Genomic DNA, 20,309 nt, shown 5'->3' on the forward strand with positions numbered 1-20,309 from the left:
GGGCGTACCATCGGTGGAACCGACCTTGTAACGCACCCTCCTAACCCAAAGGGCACCCCTTGTCGACCGCCAGTGGCGGCCGACACGCACTTCACTTACCTACGGCGAAGTGTGCCTGGTGTATTCCGGCCAATCATTTTATTCATAGGTAACTATGAACACGTTGGGAATTATGCTCGCATTGTCGCGCACAGCGCGCCACGAATGAAAATTCCCAAGCATTGTGCGTTCACCATCGCTGGCTTGCTTTGTGCTTGCGCGATGGTTGCTGGGCCGGTATGTATGTATATATGTATGTCGGTACATACACTACTAGGGGTGGGCAGTAAATGGAAAATATGATGTTAGGGGTGGGCGCTAAATAGAAAATAGATAATGTGGCGTAGCATTTGCTACGTTACAATGTCATAGTTCCTCCGTCTTTTTCGGTTTCCATTGTAAATTTTATATTTCCGTGCTGCTTGTTGAGGTACTCCAGTACAAGCTCTTCGTTATTAGTAGTTAAAACGCATATTATGTCATCCACGTATCTAGCATAAAATGACACGCCTAATTTGGACTTCAGCTCCTGTATGTACTTTTCTTCCATAGTGTGCATGAACACTTCCGTAAAATTGCTGATGTTGGGCTTCCCATTCCAAGACCGTTTGTTTGTCTATATATTTTATTGTTGAATCGAAATTGAAATAGAAAGTAAACAGCCACCGACACAATAATACACAATACCTCATATCACCCTCAACAGGATAAAAATGCAGCATTAAGGCACTTGGTACATATACTTGAAAGAACACCGCTTACACAAGAGGCATATAAGAGAGAACTTGAGGTCATATATAATATCGCTGCAAACAACGGATATAAAAAAGCACTAGTAGATAAGCTCAGAAGGAGAAATGGAGAACCAAAAAGAAATAATGAAAAGGAAAATAATAGCTGGACGACTATGACATATATTGGAAAAGCAACATATAAATTGGCAAAATTCTTTAAAAAATACAACATTAACACAGCATTCAAAACATCGAACAATCTAGGGCGAAAACTAAGAACTAACATTAACTCAGAGGATCCATTTAGCAGCCACGGCGTATACAAGCTTACCTGCGGATGCCAGCATTGTTACATAGGACGGCAAATAAGAACGAGGTTCAGAGAACATATTAGAGATTACAACAAAAAAAAATACGGAATCCAAACATTATACCCGAGTCTAACTTCGCGAATCACATGGTCGAGAATGAATGTTCCCCAGCAAACATCAATAAAACAGTTAGGGTTCTTCACAGGAAAAGGGCCGTCGTCTCAACGTACTCGAAAACATGGAAATCTACAAACAGAAAACATTCGACGCTAGAATAATAAACGAACAGATAAACACAATTTCTGACACTATATTCGAGCCTTTAAAACTTGTTTACAGGAAACAACTTAATCACGCAGGTACAACAGACAAACACACAACAACAAATAAACACAAAACAAGTAACAGACCAAAACAAAAAACCGACAAAGAAGGTCAAACGACTAAAATCACAGATTTCTACCTACCCCAGTCAGCCACACAAATCGATTAGTAAACCACCCTCGGTTCTGAATGAACACACAGCACATACACATAATTAATATATATAAGCATCAATTTGACAATACCTGCTCATATACCTACGAACTATAAATACAGGACAAACGACAACAACAGATCAAAACGAAAATCGACACTGACGATGGCACAACGCCGAAACCGGTTTTTCTCAAAACCAAATTTGACAAGGGATGACGGAAAATCGTTCCAATATACATCAAAAAAAGAATGCATTTTAATTGCGTATAACAAGAATAAATTATGTTTAAAAATGTATCTTCTTTTTTTTCTAGGTTTTTCACTTTCAGCTCTGTTAACAATTTATCTTTTTCGAGCAATTCTTTGTCCTTGAATATAAGACGTTTCTCTAGGCTAGCAACGCGCTCTTTTATATTTGTCATTGCCACCACATGATCCGCTGAATTGGGATCTATTGTTATGACTGCTGGATGCTGCTATTGAACCAAGATTCATTGTGTTACCATTGCCACTTCCACTGCGGCTGACACCAACTCTTTCTCTCGCACCAGTACCATTCATTTTGCCTGGCAACTCTGCGACTGATGTTCCACTAACAGAAGCAATAGTAGCACCGGTTGCACCACCACTGTTGCTCTTTATATCTGAAGTTGACCTTGAAGATTTCTTTCATGGGGACGCTTTTCGCTGATATGCGACGTTCTTGTTGAGTTTTTTTTTAAACGGCGCGTGTAAACGAATTATGACAACCAACATAGTAGCTTTAAATAAATCTATTTGTTTTCATCCTTCGTATCGAATGCACATCGTTGCTTACATTTATCACAATGTATCGGTGGGCCATACTTTGCTTTATACCAGAGCCGGTCACACAAATACTAAAACAATTGCATAAGTGTGTGTAAAAATTTAGTAACAACTCCCCACAGTGTGCTAAAAGAAAATGTGGACTGTGAAGTTCGAAATTAAAAAGACTCTGGTTATTTGATTTCAAGCTAATCCTAACAACATTTACTTATATTCATTGGGGGGTCGATGAAACTTTTTTATAACAGAAGGTATGGTGTTTCTTCAATGCAAAATTTACTTAAAAAATCACTTTTTCATTAAGAAAGAACTATAAAACAAAGTAAATGTAAAGATAGATATATATATATTTTCAAAACATAAAGTTATTCAATAAAAAAATGTATAAAAATTAATAAAACTAAGTAGAACGTATAAAAAGTTACTTATATTAAATTGTCAATATTTATTAATAATTAATTAATTATTATTAATTATTAATATTTAAATCGTCAATATTAATATGTATGTTCAAAAGAACTTAATAATACTAACTAAAACGCATTAAAAGTCACTTTAACCTTGCAGCATATTGTTTTTATTATGTGCCCAAAAAGTAGCATGCACTTTTCCTTTTGCATTCACTGTTGATTTTAGTGAGTGACAAGCGAAAGCAAAGGATCGTGATCGCACATCGTTAGTTTCTGTGTGAAAACACGAACTCAAATTGCACAATGTGCAACTTTTGGCCGGCCCTGCTTTATACGTTGCACAACTTATGTATTTGGGGTTTCCAAACGCTGCTACTAATTTGCAACATTCACATGCATTTGGTTTATCATAATTTCCAAGCTGATAGTCTGCAAGTGCTTTGCGACCTTCCTGTTGGTTGAAACTCAGAGCCACAGTAATTTAACATAAAAATAATTCTAAGAGCCGCTTTTATGATGATCCCTCGAAAGCGAAAATGAATCTATCGTTTAACTAATGAAATAGTTCATCGCAATAAAAAGAAGTGGGATGAGCTAAGAGATTCGTTGCTTAAGAATAAAAGCGAATTATAACATTCAAAATGATATGGTATCAACCAGTTTTTACAAGCTGTAAAGATTTTAAGAAAAGCCGTTGTTAATGACATTCGAGCAATACGTTCAGCACAACTTGGACTAGACATCCGTCCTTGTTTCAGGCACATGCGGAAAATCTTTTGTTATCAACTGTGGAAATAAAAAATAAACCCGATTTTTTATATTTAATTAGCCAGCGCGTGCGACATCAACAATTGCCATCAAGTGATGTATTATTGGCCTTTCTTAAATACCTCATGAATTGTGTCGTTTGCAACAAATCGAATCATTGGCAGCTCTGTGTAAATTGCATGTATATCCCATCTAAAAAGTCTATACAAACTTTGTACCCTTCCAAGCAATGGCACTTTGACATAATGTTAGTGCAGATTTAGAATTGATGACCCCACAAAGAGGATATGGTGTCGGAGGACCAAATATTGCCAACGAATTTGGCCCACACAACATTGTCATAGCAACACACAGCATACGGCTGAGTGAAGCCAGCAACATACGAGAACAGCACCGCAACATGAGGCTGACGAAGCCAGAAACACGATCACACAATAAACATATTATGCCTACACCAAGTCAAACACACGAATACAACACGCAACAGACTAGGCCATACCAATTTCAACAGCAACATCAAACAACAGTATACCCAACTCATGAGACAACAATAACTATAGCTTCTACCGACACACGACCGATCGTAACAACACGGTCGCAGCATGTCGGCGAACAAACACATTTATTCTTTTCATTCAAGCCTATAATAGAACGACCACAGCAAGAAAATAGTTAGTCAGCACTGGTAGCGCCCAGTTCTAAACTGAAGAGTGATAGCTCGTAGTTAGGGGTGTTGACCAGTGCGAGACATCACTACTTAGGTTAGACGCGAACTGAGCCAAGCCAAACTTTAGGTTGCGCACTGCCACCACCACCAACCGCTAGTCGCTATTTTAAACGCGAGTGAACACAACAGTAAAAGCAACGCCGACGACGACGCCACAAATTTGGCCAATTACAGAACCTTCGACGTCGACGCAGCCCACCGTGCCAACTATAACGCCATCCCCGTGAACAAACGGTATAGCCCGGCACTGTGATTACTGTTCGGATCCACGGACGGAAGGTGATAGCTCGTAGTTAGAGGTGTTCACCAGTGCGAGACATCACCACCCGACGTAGACGCAGACTGAGCCGTACGTGAGTGTGCGGGCTTTCTCCTCTCACTTAACGCTTAAGGCTACGCTCCGCCGACTCATCACAGTCGACCGCGACGTGACCCGTAATGCGCAACAACGCCATCCTCGCCAAAAACGGTATAGCACGGCGCCGTGATTACTGGTCGGATCAACGGACGGAAGGAGATAGCTCGTAGTTAGGGGTGTTCACCAGTGCGAGATATAACCACCCGACGTAGACGCGGACTGAGGCATACGTGAGTATTCGGGGTTTCCCCACTCACGCAACGCTTAAAGCTGAACTCCACCGACTCATCACAGTCGACCGTGAGGCGACCCCAAAGGCGCTGCAGGACGGCGACGCCAGCATCAACGCCCCAGTGCTCGCATGTTTATCAAAGAGCGTCCTCGGTGACTGCATACCCTTTTGTTTCAAGCGTCCTCAGTGACTATCTACTAAACCGCGACGCCAGCGTCAATGCGTCGCCAACGAGCGTCTTCAGTGACTGCATATCTTCTCATTTCAAGCGCCTTCAGTGGGTACATACTAACCGCGATGCCAGCATCAACGCGTCGTCAACAGGGGCCACAGTTGCCGCGTACTCAATATCATCGCGCAACCTTAGCGACGGAATATTAATCGCAAGAGCCAGTGTAACGCCAGTGCCAACAGCAACAGAGCGCCACTAACGGGCGTCCTCTGTGATTGCACCCCCTTTCGAGAGTCTTCAGTGACTAAATACTAACCGCGACGCCAGCGTCTACGCCATTATCATACCCACTAATCGCGACCGCCTGCGCAACGCCAACGCCAAAGGCACCAGAATGTCATCAAAGAGCGACGAACGCCAGCGCCCCACATCCACGCGCTAACGGGGCCGGGTGGACCGTATCCAATACAAAAGCATAGTAATAACAACACAAGCAAGGGCGCCAGCAGGCACGAAAAGGGGACTCGGGTGGACCGTTACCCACCAGGCCACACCGCCACCGAATACCAATAACGTTGAATAAAATTTAATTAAAATGAAGTTTTAGAGATAATTTAGTTGTAAATAAATGAAGTTAATTAAAGTATGACTTGGAAAAGGGCTCCGCAGTATAAATTTATTGTAAGGAACCCTAGACACGATGAGTATACCCCAGCAATTGATTAAGAAACATCGGGGCTCAGGGAAAGCTTCGTTACAGGTGATTGTGCAGAAACGGATGGGCCGACGTATGTATTTCGTACCATTGTTGAAGATACTTTAGCACAGAAACGTGAAGTTGTTTTAGTTTCTTTAACGGAAGTGGCTCGCTCAATTTATAAAGAGAAAGGGATATGGTGGCATGCGTGTGGGAATAATTTTTAGCAAGTGACTGGCTTTGTGATAAGAAATCTGCAGAAGATTTCTACAAATATTATAAGTAGCAGCAGTTAGTAGGCAGGCGAGCAAGTTCGCTTTGCTCATCCTTTGATGTAGATGCTGTGCATAGTGTGGCGAATATTAGTGACACTAAGTGATACTCACATCACTAGTCTGATGCTAAGTAAATGAAGCCACAACAACAATGAAGCAGGCAGTCACTTGTATCTACATAAACTAATCAATTATTATGTCTACACATATGTACACGCAGCGGAGAGAGACGCACAAACACATACGTATATCTTACATGAGATACTCCCAAAAGTAGGCAAACATCTGTGGAAGTATCACTCACATATACACGCGCATGGGCCATGCGAGAAGCTATAAAAATGCTGCATCTGTAGTTATAGCTGAGAAATTTATAGCTGGTAAACAAGTAGCAAATACTAGAAGTAGAAACGCCTAGAAGTATGTCAACGAGGAAACCAAAAATTATAAAAGCAGCAGATGAGGCACGGCGAATCAGTTTGATTTAAGCACGCTGTCTGTTGAGAAATAAAAGTTTTATTAACACTTTGCATTACTGAATATTTGAGTTATTTATTCAACAGTTTAGTGATTCGAACGTTAGCAAAAGTTTGCAAATAATCGGAATTTCAGTAAATTCGTTACAATTGGTGTCAGAAGAGGAATTGTTGAATGTTGAGGATCCAGCAACTGAAGAAGGAGTTGGAGAGCCGTGGATTGAATACAACCGGCAATAAGATCGAACTCCAAGCACGGCTACGAGAGGTAATGGAGTTGGAAGGAACTAATGTGGTCGAATATGTCTTTTATCCTGATGTGGAAGAGCCAGCGACTAAAATGGAGGAGAAGATAGAGACTCCGAATCCATTGGCAAGTGTTGACACTAACGCGATACTAGCAGTTTTGAAACAAATGTCAACCGAAATGTCATCTCAACTGGAAGAACACAAGACAAATATAACATCTCAACTGGCAGAACAGGAGACACGTATAACATCCAAGATGGAAGCACAAGAAAGGCGTATTTCAGAAATGTCGACACAGATTACATCTATGATTGAAGCACAAGATGCACGAATATCCGAAATGTCGGCGCAAATTTCAGCGCAGATATCATCGCAAATCTCTGCTCAACTGAAAGAGCAAGAAGGACGTATTTTCTCGAGGTTGGAGGCGAAAGATACAAAAATTTTACAACTCGAAGACAAAATTGATGCCGAGATCGAAACATTGAGAGCTCGTATACAGGATTTAAAACTTATTCGGCCAAGAGTTTCCGCGAGTAATCCAAAGGTAAAAACACCATCCTTTGACGGTTCTCTTCCTTTCCAGGTGCTTAAGCTTCAGTTTGAGAAGACCGCAACAGTGAACAGCTGGAATGCCAAAGATAAAGTTGCAGCTCTATTCGTAGCATTGAAGGGGCTAGCAGCCGAAATCCTACAGACGATTCGCGAAGGAGAGCGGAACAACTATGGATCATTGAAGGCTGCGGTAGAACGACGTTATGGAAGCGAACACAGGAAATAAATCTACCAAAAAAATTGCAAAACCGCTACCAAAAATCTAACGAGACTTTGCAGGAGTTTGTTTAAGACATTAAAAGATTGGCTCATCTTGCAAATGCGGACGCACCTGTGGAATACACTGAAAGGTTAACGATTCAGAGCTTTATAAATGGCATACGGGATGTGGAAATGAAACGATATGCATATGCGAATCCAAAACTAACATCTGCCGAAACGGTATCACATGCACTGACCCAGGAAACAGCATCACTTTTGAGTAAGCCCGCATACAAAGCTCATCGCATGGAAGTGGAAAGGCCAGACTGGGTAGACACAATTTTGGAAGGATTAAAAGGAACGCAGCAGAAAAACGATGGTACCGTCAAATGCTTTAAGTGTGGAAAACCAGGGCACATTGCACGTCATGGCAGCACCGGTCCTAACAGTTCCAATAATATGGGTGGCCGTAAAACAAGAGCTGAAGGAGATGAGCATATCTCCAAGTCCACTCAATCGTTAAATTAAAGCGAGTCAGCCGCAAGGGGCGACAGCTGGCTCCCTCAACTGAATGCCCCATAATCTCTATCTCGAAAATTGGAAGAAGGTCAAATAATCTTACTGTCGGAGGACATATGGATAGAAAGGAATGTTTACTGACTGTAGATACGGGTGCATCTCATTCCATCATTCGATCAGATTTAGTCAGCAAGAAGATAAGACCATTGCTTGGAGCAAGATTGCGTACAGCAACGGGAGAGGATACCCAGGTAATTGGAGAAGTAGCATGTGAAGCCGCAATTGGGAACGTCATGGTACTGCATCATTTTATAGTGGCAGAGATTGTTGATGAAATCATAATTGGAGTTGTCGAAGCAGCAAACAAATTAACACGGAACGTACTTGTAGGAAAAACCCTGGCTATAAGAAAACAAGATGGACGTATCCCGGTAAGAGTACTCAATGAGTTCAAGTCACCACACAAACTGATCAGAGGACCTATTTTGGGAAGATGCCAAGAGGCTGAAGTAGTAATCAATTGTGAACAGCTCCAGGAAGACGTTTCAACTAGCAGTATTGATCTTTTAGATGACATCATGGCATGGAAGGAGGGACTAGAGGAAGACTATCAGAGTAAGGCAAAACAACTGCTCCTAAAGTACGCCAAAATATTTGACCAGGATGGTTCAAACCAGGCCGCACCAAAGTTGTGAAACATCAAATTGACACTGGAGACGCGCGACCGATACTTCATGCTCCTCGCAGTGTTCCACTGGCGAAGCAGGAAGTGGTGAGTCAAACCATACAAGAAATGAGCGACAGTAGCGTAATCGAACCATCAGCTAGTCCATAGAGCTCACCGGTGGTACTTGTGAAGAAGAAGGATGGAAAAATGAGGTTTTGCGTGGACTACCGCAAGCTGAATGACGTCACGAAAAGGGATAGCTACCCATTGCCAAGGATTGACGATACTCTGGACTCGTTATCTGGTACGAAATGGTTTTCCACATTGGACTTGAAAAGCCTCTACTGGCAAGAGGAAGTGAAGGAGGCAGACAAAGAGAAAACAGCCTTCAGTGTCGGTGATGGTCTTTGGCAATTTACAGTGATGCCTTTTGGACTATGTAATGCACCAGATACTTTTGAAAGACTCATGGATCAGGTACTGAAAGGACTACATTGGAAAACATGCTTAGTGTACTTAGACGACATCATCGTATTGGGAAAGAACTACGAAGAACATCTGAAGAACTTGGATTAGGTTTTCCAAAGAATAGCTGGTGCTGGTCTAAAACTTAGTCCCAAAAAGTTTTCTCTGTTCAAGAAGCAAGTTAGTTACTTTGGTCATAAAGTAACAACGGAGGGCATCTGCACCGCGAATGAAAATATAGAGACTGTAAAGGATCGGCCAAGACCACAGAATCTTCATGGGTTAAGAAGTTTAAGTTTTTAAACTTTTGAATCGAAGAAGGAGCAAGAAGTGGCTATCCAAACATTGAAAGAGCGTTTGTGTACTGCCCCAATGTTGGCATATCCAATTCCAGGAGCAACATTTATTCTAGATACCGATGCGAGTCGTTATGCTATAGGAGGCGTTTTATCACAACTGGTCGATAGAGAGGAGAAAGTAGTTGCATATTACAGCCGATCAATTGGAAAACCAAGGAGGAACTATTGCGTTACACGAAGGGAGCTGTTGGCATTGGTAGAGTGCATTAAACATTTTCCCAAGTACCTCTACGGCCAGCGTTTCCGCGACAGGACAGATCACGCAGCGTTGAAATGGCTTATGCAGTTCCATAATCCAGAAGGAAAATTGGCACGGTGGATCGAACGACTTCAAAGCTATAACTTTTCCACTGAACATCGAAAAGGTAGTACTCATTTTATGAGTCCTTATTCGCGTACTAGTGAGGGTCATGTGTTTGTCTTTGTTTGCTTAGATCATTTCTGGAAGTTTGTGTATTTAAAACCGATGAGAAGGGCAAATTCAGCCGAAGTCGTTAAGTTCTTTGAGAGGGATGTCTTCCATGTGTTTTGTGTGGCTGAGTATGTCCACTCAGACAATGGAAAGCAGTTTGTGTCAGAAGTTTTCAACCACTATCTGGAAAAATACGGCACCAAGCACATAAAAACTGCATTTTATTCGCCACAGGGTAACGCTGCGGAGAGGGTAAATAGATCTGTTCTGCAGATCATTAGATCCTTTATAAAGGATAACCAGAAAAACTGGGACAAATGCGTCAGCGATGCCGCATTTGCCCTCCGCAGCGTTGCACACTCAGCCATTAACATGCCTCCATATTATGCCACTTTCGGTATGCCTATGATACAGCATGCTGCATCGTACGAGCTATACCGAAAGCTGGCGGCAGTGAAAGATGTTGATTGCGAGAGTGCAAAGCGATAAAATGCAGATGATAAGAAATAAGATTATGAAAGAGCTGAAGTTGGCCCATGATAGGAGTAAAAAAATATATGACACTAGAATTAGAGATGTAAAGTTTCAGATTGGAAAAGTGGTATACCGCCGAAACTTCAAACAAAGCTCCCAAGTTGACAATTACAACGCCAAGTTAGCCCCGAAACAAATCAAATGTATAGTTTTAAATGTAATCGGGAATTCGATGTATGAACTTGGCGACAGCAATGGGAAGAAGATCGGCGTATACCACGCTAAAGATATTTTTTCAAAATAGTTTAATGTCTTTTTTGTTTTGGAGTGCCAGTACCTTTGTTCTATGTTTTTATTTATTTATGTGATGATTTTATTAAATTATTTTTATTTTTTCTTGACTTTTTTATTTATTTGATTATTTTTTGCATTTATTTAGATTTTTATATTTATTTATTTATTTATTTTACATATTTTTTTACTTGACTATGTGATCTGTGATATTTTATTTTATTTAATCATTTTATTACAACTTTTTTTACCAGTGATATTTTATTTTATAGTTTTTATTAAGTTTAATTATCTGTGGTATTTTTTTTTTTTAATTATTCTAGATTTTAGATTCTATCTGATATAGGTTATATATGATATAAGGAGTAGAAGTTACCCAGTGACTTAGTATGTAGATGTAGCAATAGAACCAAGCGCTAACGATAAAATTAAGCCCGGCATTGAGTCTTGGGTTGAGGCCACACGTTGGACGGGAAACAAAATGTTGCAGGCTGCGTTGAGAACCCTTTACGCACACGCTCCATAGTGCAGGCACCATCGGCGGTTGCGAGCCTGTAACGACAGCCTGTCTTCGTGCTGGCGGGAATTAGCGCAGCGTGTGTTTATGTGTTTTGTGTCCAGGTCCGTGCCTTAGCCCTAATATTGCCATTAACCTAATAACATTGTGTATGACAACATTGTAGCTATAGTGAACACATTGTTGCAGCGGAAATAAGATGTTGCGCTTGGCATCATGCTGTTATAATAAATAAAATATCACCATGTTGCTAAAAACCTAGCAACACTGATGAATGCCATGCACCTATGTGTTTGTTTTGTTCTGTATTATATGTGTGGATGTGTATTTGTGCAAGGCTATGAGCGTGTGAATCCATCAGTGTGAGCGGTCAAGGCACGAACCAAATGTATCTGTGTAGATGTTTGTTTTGTGGCGCGGTAAGCGTGTGAATGTATCAGTGCACAATTGTATGAACGTATCGATGAAAAATACGCGAAAGCCGAAAAGAAAGTTTGGCATGTATAGGTAGGAATTTTCCGTTTCTGAGTAACGTTCCCTGCCACGGCGGTAGCTATAAAAGGGCACATAGTTGGGAAACGGCCAAGTATTACTTTATCAGTGCCCAGTGTGAGTGATTGTGGTTTAATAAAAGGTTTGTTCCCCGAGAACTATCCAAAGTTATAAGTTTGTTGTGCGCGCTTTTAATCGGGTGAGAAAAAAATAAAACAATATCCCTTCAAAGGGATATTAAGTACGGTGCGCGCCGAATATTTTTCACGAAACGTGAAAGGCAGAAAAGGATAAAGGCCAGCGTTCTCCGGCCAACCACCAAGCGGTTTCCGACGCAAGACAGCAGCAGAAGTTCCAGGTGAGTTTAATGGTTTTCTTTGCCCTTGACTTTTTTTTTATCTTCCTCCAACTTGGCATGCCCCCCACTGGGAGGCTGGCTTCTATATTACCAATTTTCCAAGTAAGCCAATAGCAAACTTGCATGCATTTATGCACGCCTACATACAGACATATGTATGTCGGTGAGTACAAAATCATGCAGACAATAAATATTATCACCCTCACCAGTCTTCTAAGCCTTTAATTTTTAAAAATTAACGTTTTTTGTATATTTCCAGTGCACTTTTGGAAAGAACCCACTGGGCACATAATTGAAAATTACAGTTAGCGGCCTAAAGGTCAAATTAGCGGTATCCCACCCAACAACAAACACATCATATTTTTGAAATTGGCGACATCCCGCCCAACAAAAAATACATCATCCTTTTGGTATTGGCGGCGCAACGCCAACAACAGTCATTACACCACTTTAATATAGACGGCACAAAACACATACCACAACCACATATATTTTTTTCATCGGCGGCGCAACGCCAATTAAAAGTACGACCACTTATTTTCTATTGGCAATTACAATTCTTACCAGCGGCCATACTTAATTGGTATATCAACAAGTAAAAGGTATAAAAGAAAAACATCAGCAACAACCACAACAGCAGCTTTTTCATATTGGCGACGTATCGCCCTACAACAACGTTTATATTGGCGGCGTAACGCCCAACAACAACGACATTACATTGGCGACATACTGCTCAATACCAACTATACCATCTCTGTTACATTGGCGACGCAACGCCAGCAACAACTACATCATACTGGTGACATTCCGGCCAACAACAATTACCACGCATCCACAACCACTACACTATATCTTTGTTTGCCGGCGCTCACCACATCAACAACAACAACAGAATCACCTACAAGGACTAGGAACTTTACACCTAACATTTCTCACTGGCGGCGTTGAGCCGAAACAACAACAGCAAAAACATAATAAAATTTTAACATCGATAGCTATTTTCACCGGCGGCATTGGGCGACCACAAAGCTGGTAACAACATTTTTATATTTTTGGGCTGTTCGCATACTTTGGTAACACAAGTAACAAAAAACACCGGCGGAGGGAAGAGCTTCTCCGGCCAGACATCGGATAATATTATTGTTTTTATATATTTTATTTTATGTTATTACAATTATTATCCAAACATTGTCATAAAGGGCATAATTTGTTGGTAGGAAAAGGGCAAAAGGGTAGTCATTTGCGGGATCAAGCATTTATTTTTCAATCATAGAATTTCTGAGTTTAACCTTAACTCCATATTTCAGGAGTTAATGGTAGCACTTTTGCCGTTATATCTTTTTTTTCGTGTCTTCATTTTCTTCTCCTTTTTTAGTTTTTCTTCTTCGGTTTGACACTTAACTTTTTCTTGATATTTTGATATCGTTCTTACCGAATACACATTTTTTTTTGCACATAGTTGACAAGTGTTGACACTAACGCGATACTAGCAGTTTGGAAACAAATATCAACCGAAATGTCATCTCAACTGGAAGAACACAAGACAAATATAACATCTCAACTGGCAGAACAGGAGACACGTATAACATCCAAGATGGAAGCACAAGAAACGCGTATTTCAGAAATGTCGACACAGATTACATCTATGATTGAAGCTTCAGTTTGAGAAGGCCGCAACAGTGAACAACTGGAATGCCAAAGATAAAGTTGCAGCTCTATTCGTAGCATTGAAGGGGCTAGCAGCCGAAATCCTACAGACGATTCGCGAAGGAGAGCGGAACAACTATGGATCATTGACGGCTGCGGTAGAACGACGTTGAGGAAGCGAACACAGGAAACAAATCTACCAAAAAAATTGCAAAACCGCTACCAAAAATCTAACGAGACTTTGCAGGAGTTTGTTTAAGACATTAAAAGATTGGCTCATCTTGCAAATGTGGACGCACCTGTGGAATACACTGAAAGGTTAACGATCCAGAGCTTTATAAATGGCATACGGGATGTGGAAATGAAACGATATGCATATGCGAATCCAAAACTAACATCTGCCGAAACGGTATCACATGCACTGACCCAGGAAACAGCATCACTTTTGAGTAAGCCCGCATACAAAACTCATCGCATGGAAGTGGAAAGGCCAGACTGGGTAGACACAATTTTGGAAGGATTAAAAGGAACGCAGCAGAAAAACGATGGTTCCGTCAAATGCTTTAAGTGTGGAAAGCCAGGGCACATTGCACATCATGGCAGCACCGGTCCTAACAGTTCCAATAATATGGGTGGCCGTAAACGAAGAGCTGAATGAGATGAGCATATCTCCAAGTCCACTCAATCGTTAAACTAAAGCGAGTCAGCCGCAAGGGGCGACAGCTGGCTCCCTCAACTGGATGCCCCATAATCTCTATCTCGCAAATTGGAAGAAGGCCAAATAATCTTACTGTCGGAGGACATATGGATAGAAAGGAACGTTTACTGACTGTAGATACGGGTGCATCTCATTCCATCATTCGATCAGATTTAGTCAGCAAGAAGATAAGACCATTGCTTGGAGCAAGATTGCGTACAGCAACGGGAGAGGATACCCAGGTAATTGGAGAAGTAGCATGTGAAGCCGAAATTGGGAACGTCATGGTACTGCATCATTTTATAGTGGCAGAGATTGTTGATGAAATCATAATTGGAGTTGTCGAAGGAGCAAACAAATTAACACGGAACGTACTTGTAGGAAAAACCCTGGCTATAACAAAACAAGATGGACGTATCCCGGTAAGAGTACTCAATGAGTTCAAGTCACCACACAAACTGATCAGAGGACCTATTTTGGGAAGATGCCAAGAGGCTGAAGTAGTAATCAATTGTGAACAGCTCCAGGAAGACGTTTCAACTAGCAGTATTGATCTTTTAGATGACATCATGGCATGGAAGGAGGGACTAGAGGAAGACTATCAGAGTAAGGCAAAACAACTGTTCCTAAAGTACGCCAAAATATTTGACCAGGATGGTTCAAACCAGGCCGCACCAAAGTTGTGAAACATCAAATTGACACTGGAGACGCGCGAACGATACTTCATGCTCCTCGCAGTGTTCCACTGGCGAAGCGGGAAGTGGTGAGTCAAACCATACAAGAAATGGGCGACAGTAGCGTAATTGAACCATCAGCTAGTCCATAGAGCTCACGGTGGTACTTGTGAAGAAGAAGGATGGAAAAATGAGGTTTTTCGTGGACTACCGCAAGCTGAATGACGTCACGAAAAAGGATAGCTACCCATTGCCAAGGATTGACGATACTCTGGACTCGTTATCTGGTACGAAATGGTTTTCCACATTGGACTTGAAAAGCCTCTACTGGCAAGAGGAAGTGAAGGTGGCAGACAAAGAGAAAACAGCCTTAAGTGTCGGTGATGGTCTTTGGCAATTTACAGTGATGCCTTTTGGACTATGTAATGCACCAGATACTTTTGAAAGACTCATGGATCAGGTGCTGAAAGGACTACATTGGAAAACATGCTTAGAAGCATGCAAAATAATGAAAGTCACAACTAGATCAACAGCTAAAAATATACCAAATAATGCTAAAATTCAAGAAAGTCACACTGAGAACCCCAAGATATATGAAGCGCTAAATAAATTTGAAGTAAAAAGACATGTCAGGCTCGTTTTCAATCCCCCGAAATTATATTTCAAAAAGGGAAAGAAAATTTGTAGCACCATAAATACAAGCAACCTAATTGTAGATGATAAAATTGACTTAGGACAATTCTTTACCAGGCTCGAAAAAGAAGCCGCCAATTTAGGACTTGAAAAGATACAGTTGTCCTTAGGGGACAAATTTTTTAAGGATAATTATAATCGAGAAGGCAAATTTATTGAATTAGGAAATAGGGTTCTCAAGAAATGAACAATTGCACTAACCCCAGAGGTTGTGTACGTGACTAGTCCCAGGAAAATTAGAGAAATTCTGCAGAAATATCATGACGATCCTATTAGTGGTGGACACCCAGGAATAAATCGCATGATAAAGAAAATCAAACAAAACTATAGCTGGAAAAATATGCGAGGTGAAATAAAGAAATACGTAAATAACTGCATCCACTGCAATAAGAATAAAATAAATAAGCATATAAAAGAGCCAATAAGGGAGACACCTCCGAGAGCCTTCGATATAATACAGATCGATACGGTCGGACCATTGCCAAGGTCAATAAACGGAAACGAATACGCAGTTACCATTATATGCGATCTCACAAAATACTTAGTAGCAATCCCAGTCCCCAGCAAACATGCGCTAATAGTTGCCAAAGCTATATTCGAGCATTTCATTTTGATTTATGATCCCATGAAAACAATCCTAACAGATATGGGATCCGAATACAAAAATAAATTATTCGAAGAACTGTGCAAATTGCTAAAAGTTGAACACAAAAACTCAACACCATACCATCATCAAACTTTGGGCACTGCAGAACGTAGTCATAGAACGTTTAATGAATATGTACGTTCATACATATCCAGTGACAAAGATGATTGGGATGAATACCTAAAATATTTCGCGTACTGCTACAACACGACCCCATCGACCGTACATAACTATTTCCCTTATGAGCTTATATTTGCGAAAAACCCCCCCATGTATGACTTCTTAAATGAGAATAAAATAAGCCCAGTATATAATCACGAGGCATACGATAAGGAAATTAAATATAGACTTCAAATAGCACAACAAAGAGCTAGAAAATTGGTAAAAGAAGCCAAGGAAAAACAAAAAATTAATTATGATAAAAGTAGCACCAGTAAGGAAATAAAATTAGGAGATTTAGTATTAGTAAAAGAAGAAGATAACCATAAGCTAGACCATAGATATAAAGGACGGTATAAAGTAAAGAAAATCGACGAAAATAACAATTTTACTTTAATACCATATAGACAGGAGTCTGGTAATAAGAACAATAGGGATAAGGAACTAATAATCCATAAGAATAGACTTAAACCCATTTAAAATATTTTTTTTAGCAAATAATCATTCCAATTTACCCGATTCATTAATAAAAATAATTTCTAAAAACAATCGGATTTTAGATGGGTCGACACATTTAAAATCCGGCAATAAAACAATTGTATACAATTTTAATAAAATAAATAAAATCAACAATATAAATAAAATAAGCAAAATTAAATGATTTTTCCTTTCTCTACAATTTTGAAAAAATAAATGGACTTATACAAATATATATAGGTAAAAAGTAACAATAATTATAACAATAAAAATAGCAAGGTCAACAGATCAAAAGCAAAGCAAACAACCCCTTTCACTACAATATCAAATAACAATAAAATATCAAAACAATTGAAAATATGACAAAAAGTCTTATACAATTGTTCACAAAACAATTATATAACACTTTTTTTTCTAAGGTGGATGGTGTAGCATTATACGTCGCACACTGTATTGTATCATTATATGCCACATCTACTGTAACATACTTGCGGCTTTACGCATAACAAATTCAAATATATTTTAGTAATAATCATATTACAATTATTGAACTAACCCAGACGGCACGGAATGCCGAATATGAGACACATATCACAGTTAATAAATTATACATATAAACACACAACCCATTGTAATATACATACAAACATTCAACTAATTGTGGGAAAATACCAAAATACAAACTGATCTGCTGACGCTGCAAATTGTACAAAACTACATGTATGGAGTTATGCATACAAAACTACATGTATACAAAGACTGTATACAAACGTACATGTATGCATAACCCATTTCCTATGTACTTATTTTTAGTTATTAGTATCAAGATATTTATGAATGTATAGGTTAAGTAAATTAGTATAAAAGACAATAATTTATTCAATAAAGGAGAGACTTAATGTCGCACAATCAACCGTGCAACGTCTTTCAATTACGATTATTTCAAGGGTTGCCACCGCAACTTCTTTTTTATATTTCTTTGTATATCCACTAGCATCTCGGAAACGGTTTAACCGATTTGAATCAAATTTGGTACATCGATATAGTATTACATTTTAAGACTTTTCACATAGGTGTTTCCACTGAGGACGTTTTCAAAAGGTTGCCACCTTTTGCCAATAGGGGTATCAGTCTCTTACAAAATTGTTCACCACTCAAAACATCTCGGGTATGCGCAGCCGTTTTCGTTATTAAACTTTGAAACAAACACAAGCTTATGTATTGCCAAAAAATTACTGATATGATATGCCATAAAAAAAAGATATATATTTTCGTTTGCAAGGTTTTTAAAAAATTTAATATTGAAAAGTAGTAGTATTACAAGTAGAATAAATCAGTTAAAACATACGGTATAAAAAATCTAACATATGAATTAAAAACACATTTACCTGTCCTAAGAGAAAATGTAACTAAATTTGATTAAGGCTAAACAAGTGAACTAGTATTTAGTTCAGAAATTTATATTGCTTTTTAATCCAAAAATACATCGAAATGCACACAATTTTTATACAACTTTAGATGTGCGCGGTTAGCTCCGTTGACGTTGCAAATGGATTTTGAGGTATGTATACTATTCAGTGGACATCTAGGAACGCCAGGGAGTATATTCAAAAAAAAAAACAATTGCAATATCGACTTTTGGCCAGCTAGATTGATCAAATACCCCACCGTGCGACGGGGGTTCTTTTATATTTTGGGCATATTTATGTACCTACGCATGGACGAAAATTTATCTAAAAATGAATAAATAATTTCGTTCCTTGACCATACTTCCATTATTTGGAGATGTAAAACATTTGAAACTTCGTTAAATATAATGACAATGGCGTTTATGGGTGGTAGTCCCGAAAGTCTAAGGTTGTGCATCAGCAGTGGCTCGGCACAATTTGTAGGAGATATGTAAAATAGCACGCCCTAATTTGTATTAGTAGGAGTTATAAACATAAATCAACAAGTTTTAGAGCTTTAAGAAATATATTTTAACGGCAAAAAATAAAAAAATTCTAAATATGGACATACTGATTCCAACATCTCTATTTTTGCCTCAGACTATGGGCATGATGGGCAAGCACACTACCTCAATTTAAAGACGGGCGAAATACTCGGATTTTTAATTACTTGTACTTAATCTTCGATCAAAAAAATATCACCAATGTCAAAATGTTGACAGTCATGAAACTTGTTGGCATATTGTCTCTACTGTCCGTATCTATAAAGGTCATTCTCTTCCAGATTCGATTTTAAGTAATTTCTCTACTTCCTTTTTGCTAGGAACCAGGCAAATTTTGAGTTTTTAATAAAGTCAATGTGTTATACATACCATCAAATGTTCACATGTGCCTATGAACTTGGTGGGTAGCACGTTTTGAATATTCAGGACGATATCAGTGTTGAAGCCATGCTGGTTAAGTTTTAACATTGATTGCCCTGCTCTTTAAATATATGTACTTATATTCCGTATAGTATTACGTTGACTGAACAAGGACACTATATGAGTACATAAGCACTCTATTATTTTATCATGGTTCCTTTTTCTGTTGTACATTCCACATTTGTTAAAACATTTTCCTTTATTTTATAAGGAAATTATACAAAATACTAACCGTTTTACGCCTTGCTTTAATTGTTAATATCATATTTTTCGACACTGACTGGCGGAACTAAAATATATTGAAGAAGTTTTTAGTTATCTGCCCTAACCAACTGAATTTAAACACATGAACAACCAAGTAGACACATTCGTAACAGTTGCTGTAGTTTTTGTAGCAATTCATCCCCATAGTGTACCGAATGCATTTTGTACATTTTATGAGGGTCGGTTAAATTACTTTCGTAATATTGTGTGTAAAGTTCTCATATTTAAAAATTTCATTAACAAACAATATTATTGGATAAATCTTTAAAAAAAAACATCAGGAAACTAACTTGTCACATCATTCAATTTTTGAAAGAATATATTTTTCAACACCGGTTAGCCAGGCTCGTTTAGCTTTCCCAACGTAAAGTTGCTTTCTAATACTACCCTTAGCTAAACTGATATAGAGGGCGCCATAAACATGAGTAAGAAATTCACCCTTATATTGGAATGACGTATAGAAATATACGTGTTACCTGCTTTAATACTGTGCAGCAGGGTAGCCAACACATTTTTGAGTAGCCCGATTAAAAATCAAATGTACTTGTAGGCATACAATTTCTTCATACAGCTTCTTTTCTTATGAAATAAGTAGTTCAGCTTATCAAAATAGCATTCCGTTGAACTTCCTTAATA

General features: G+C 39.2%; 1 protein-coding gene and 2 pseudogenes across 1 annotated transcript in view; 1 reads left to right on the plus strand and 2 right to left on the minus strand.

Annotated features, from left to right (window-relative positions):
- Positions 1 to 20,028, minus strand: part of onecut — a 161,371-nt gene extending 141,343 nt beyond the window's left edge. Inside the window, exon 1 of the mRNA XM_067758230.1 lies at positions 19,359 to 20,028. The gene's annotated coding sequence lies outside the window, so the exon portion shown is untranslated. The remainder of the gene's footprint in view (positions 1 to 19,358) is intronic.
- LOC137234887 (protein FAM76A-like) lies at positions 1,331 to 3,269 on the minus strand (annotated as a pseudogene).
- LOC137234889 (uncharacterized) lies at positions 3,322 to 6,114 on the plus strand (annotated as a pseudogene).
- Positions 20,029 to 20,309: the final 281 nt, after the last annotated feature.

Source organism: Eurosta solidaginis, chromosome X (genome assembly GCF_040869045.1).
Source record: "Eurosta solidaginis isolate ZX-2024a chromosome X, ASM4086904v1, whole genome shotgun sequence".
Taxonomy (NCBI): Eukaryota; Metazoa; Arthropoda; class Insecta; order Diptera; family Tephritidae; genus Eurosta; species Eurosta solidaginis.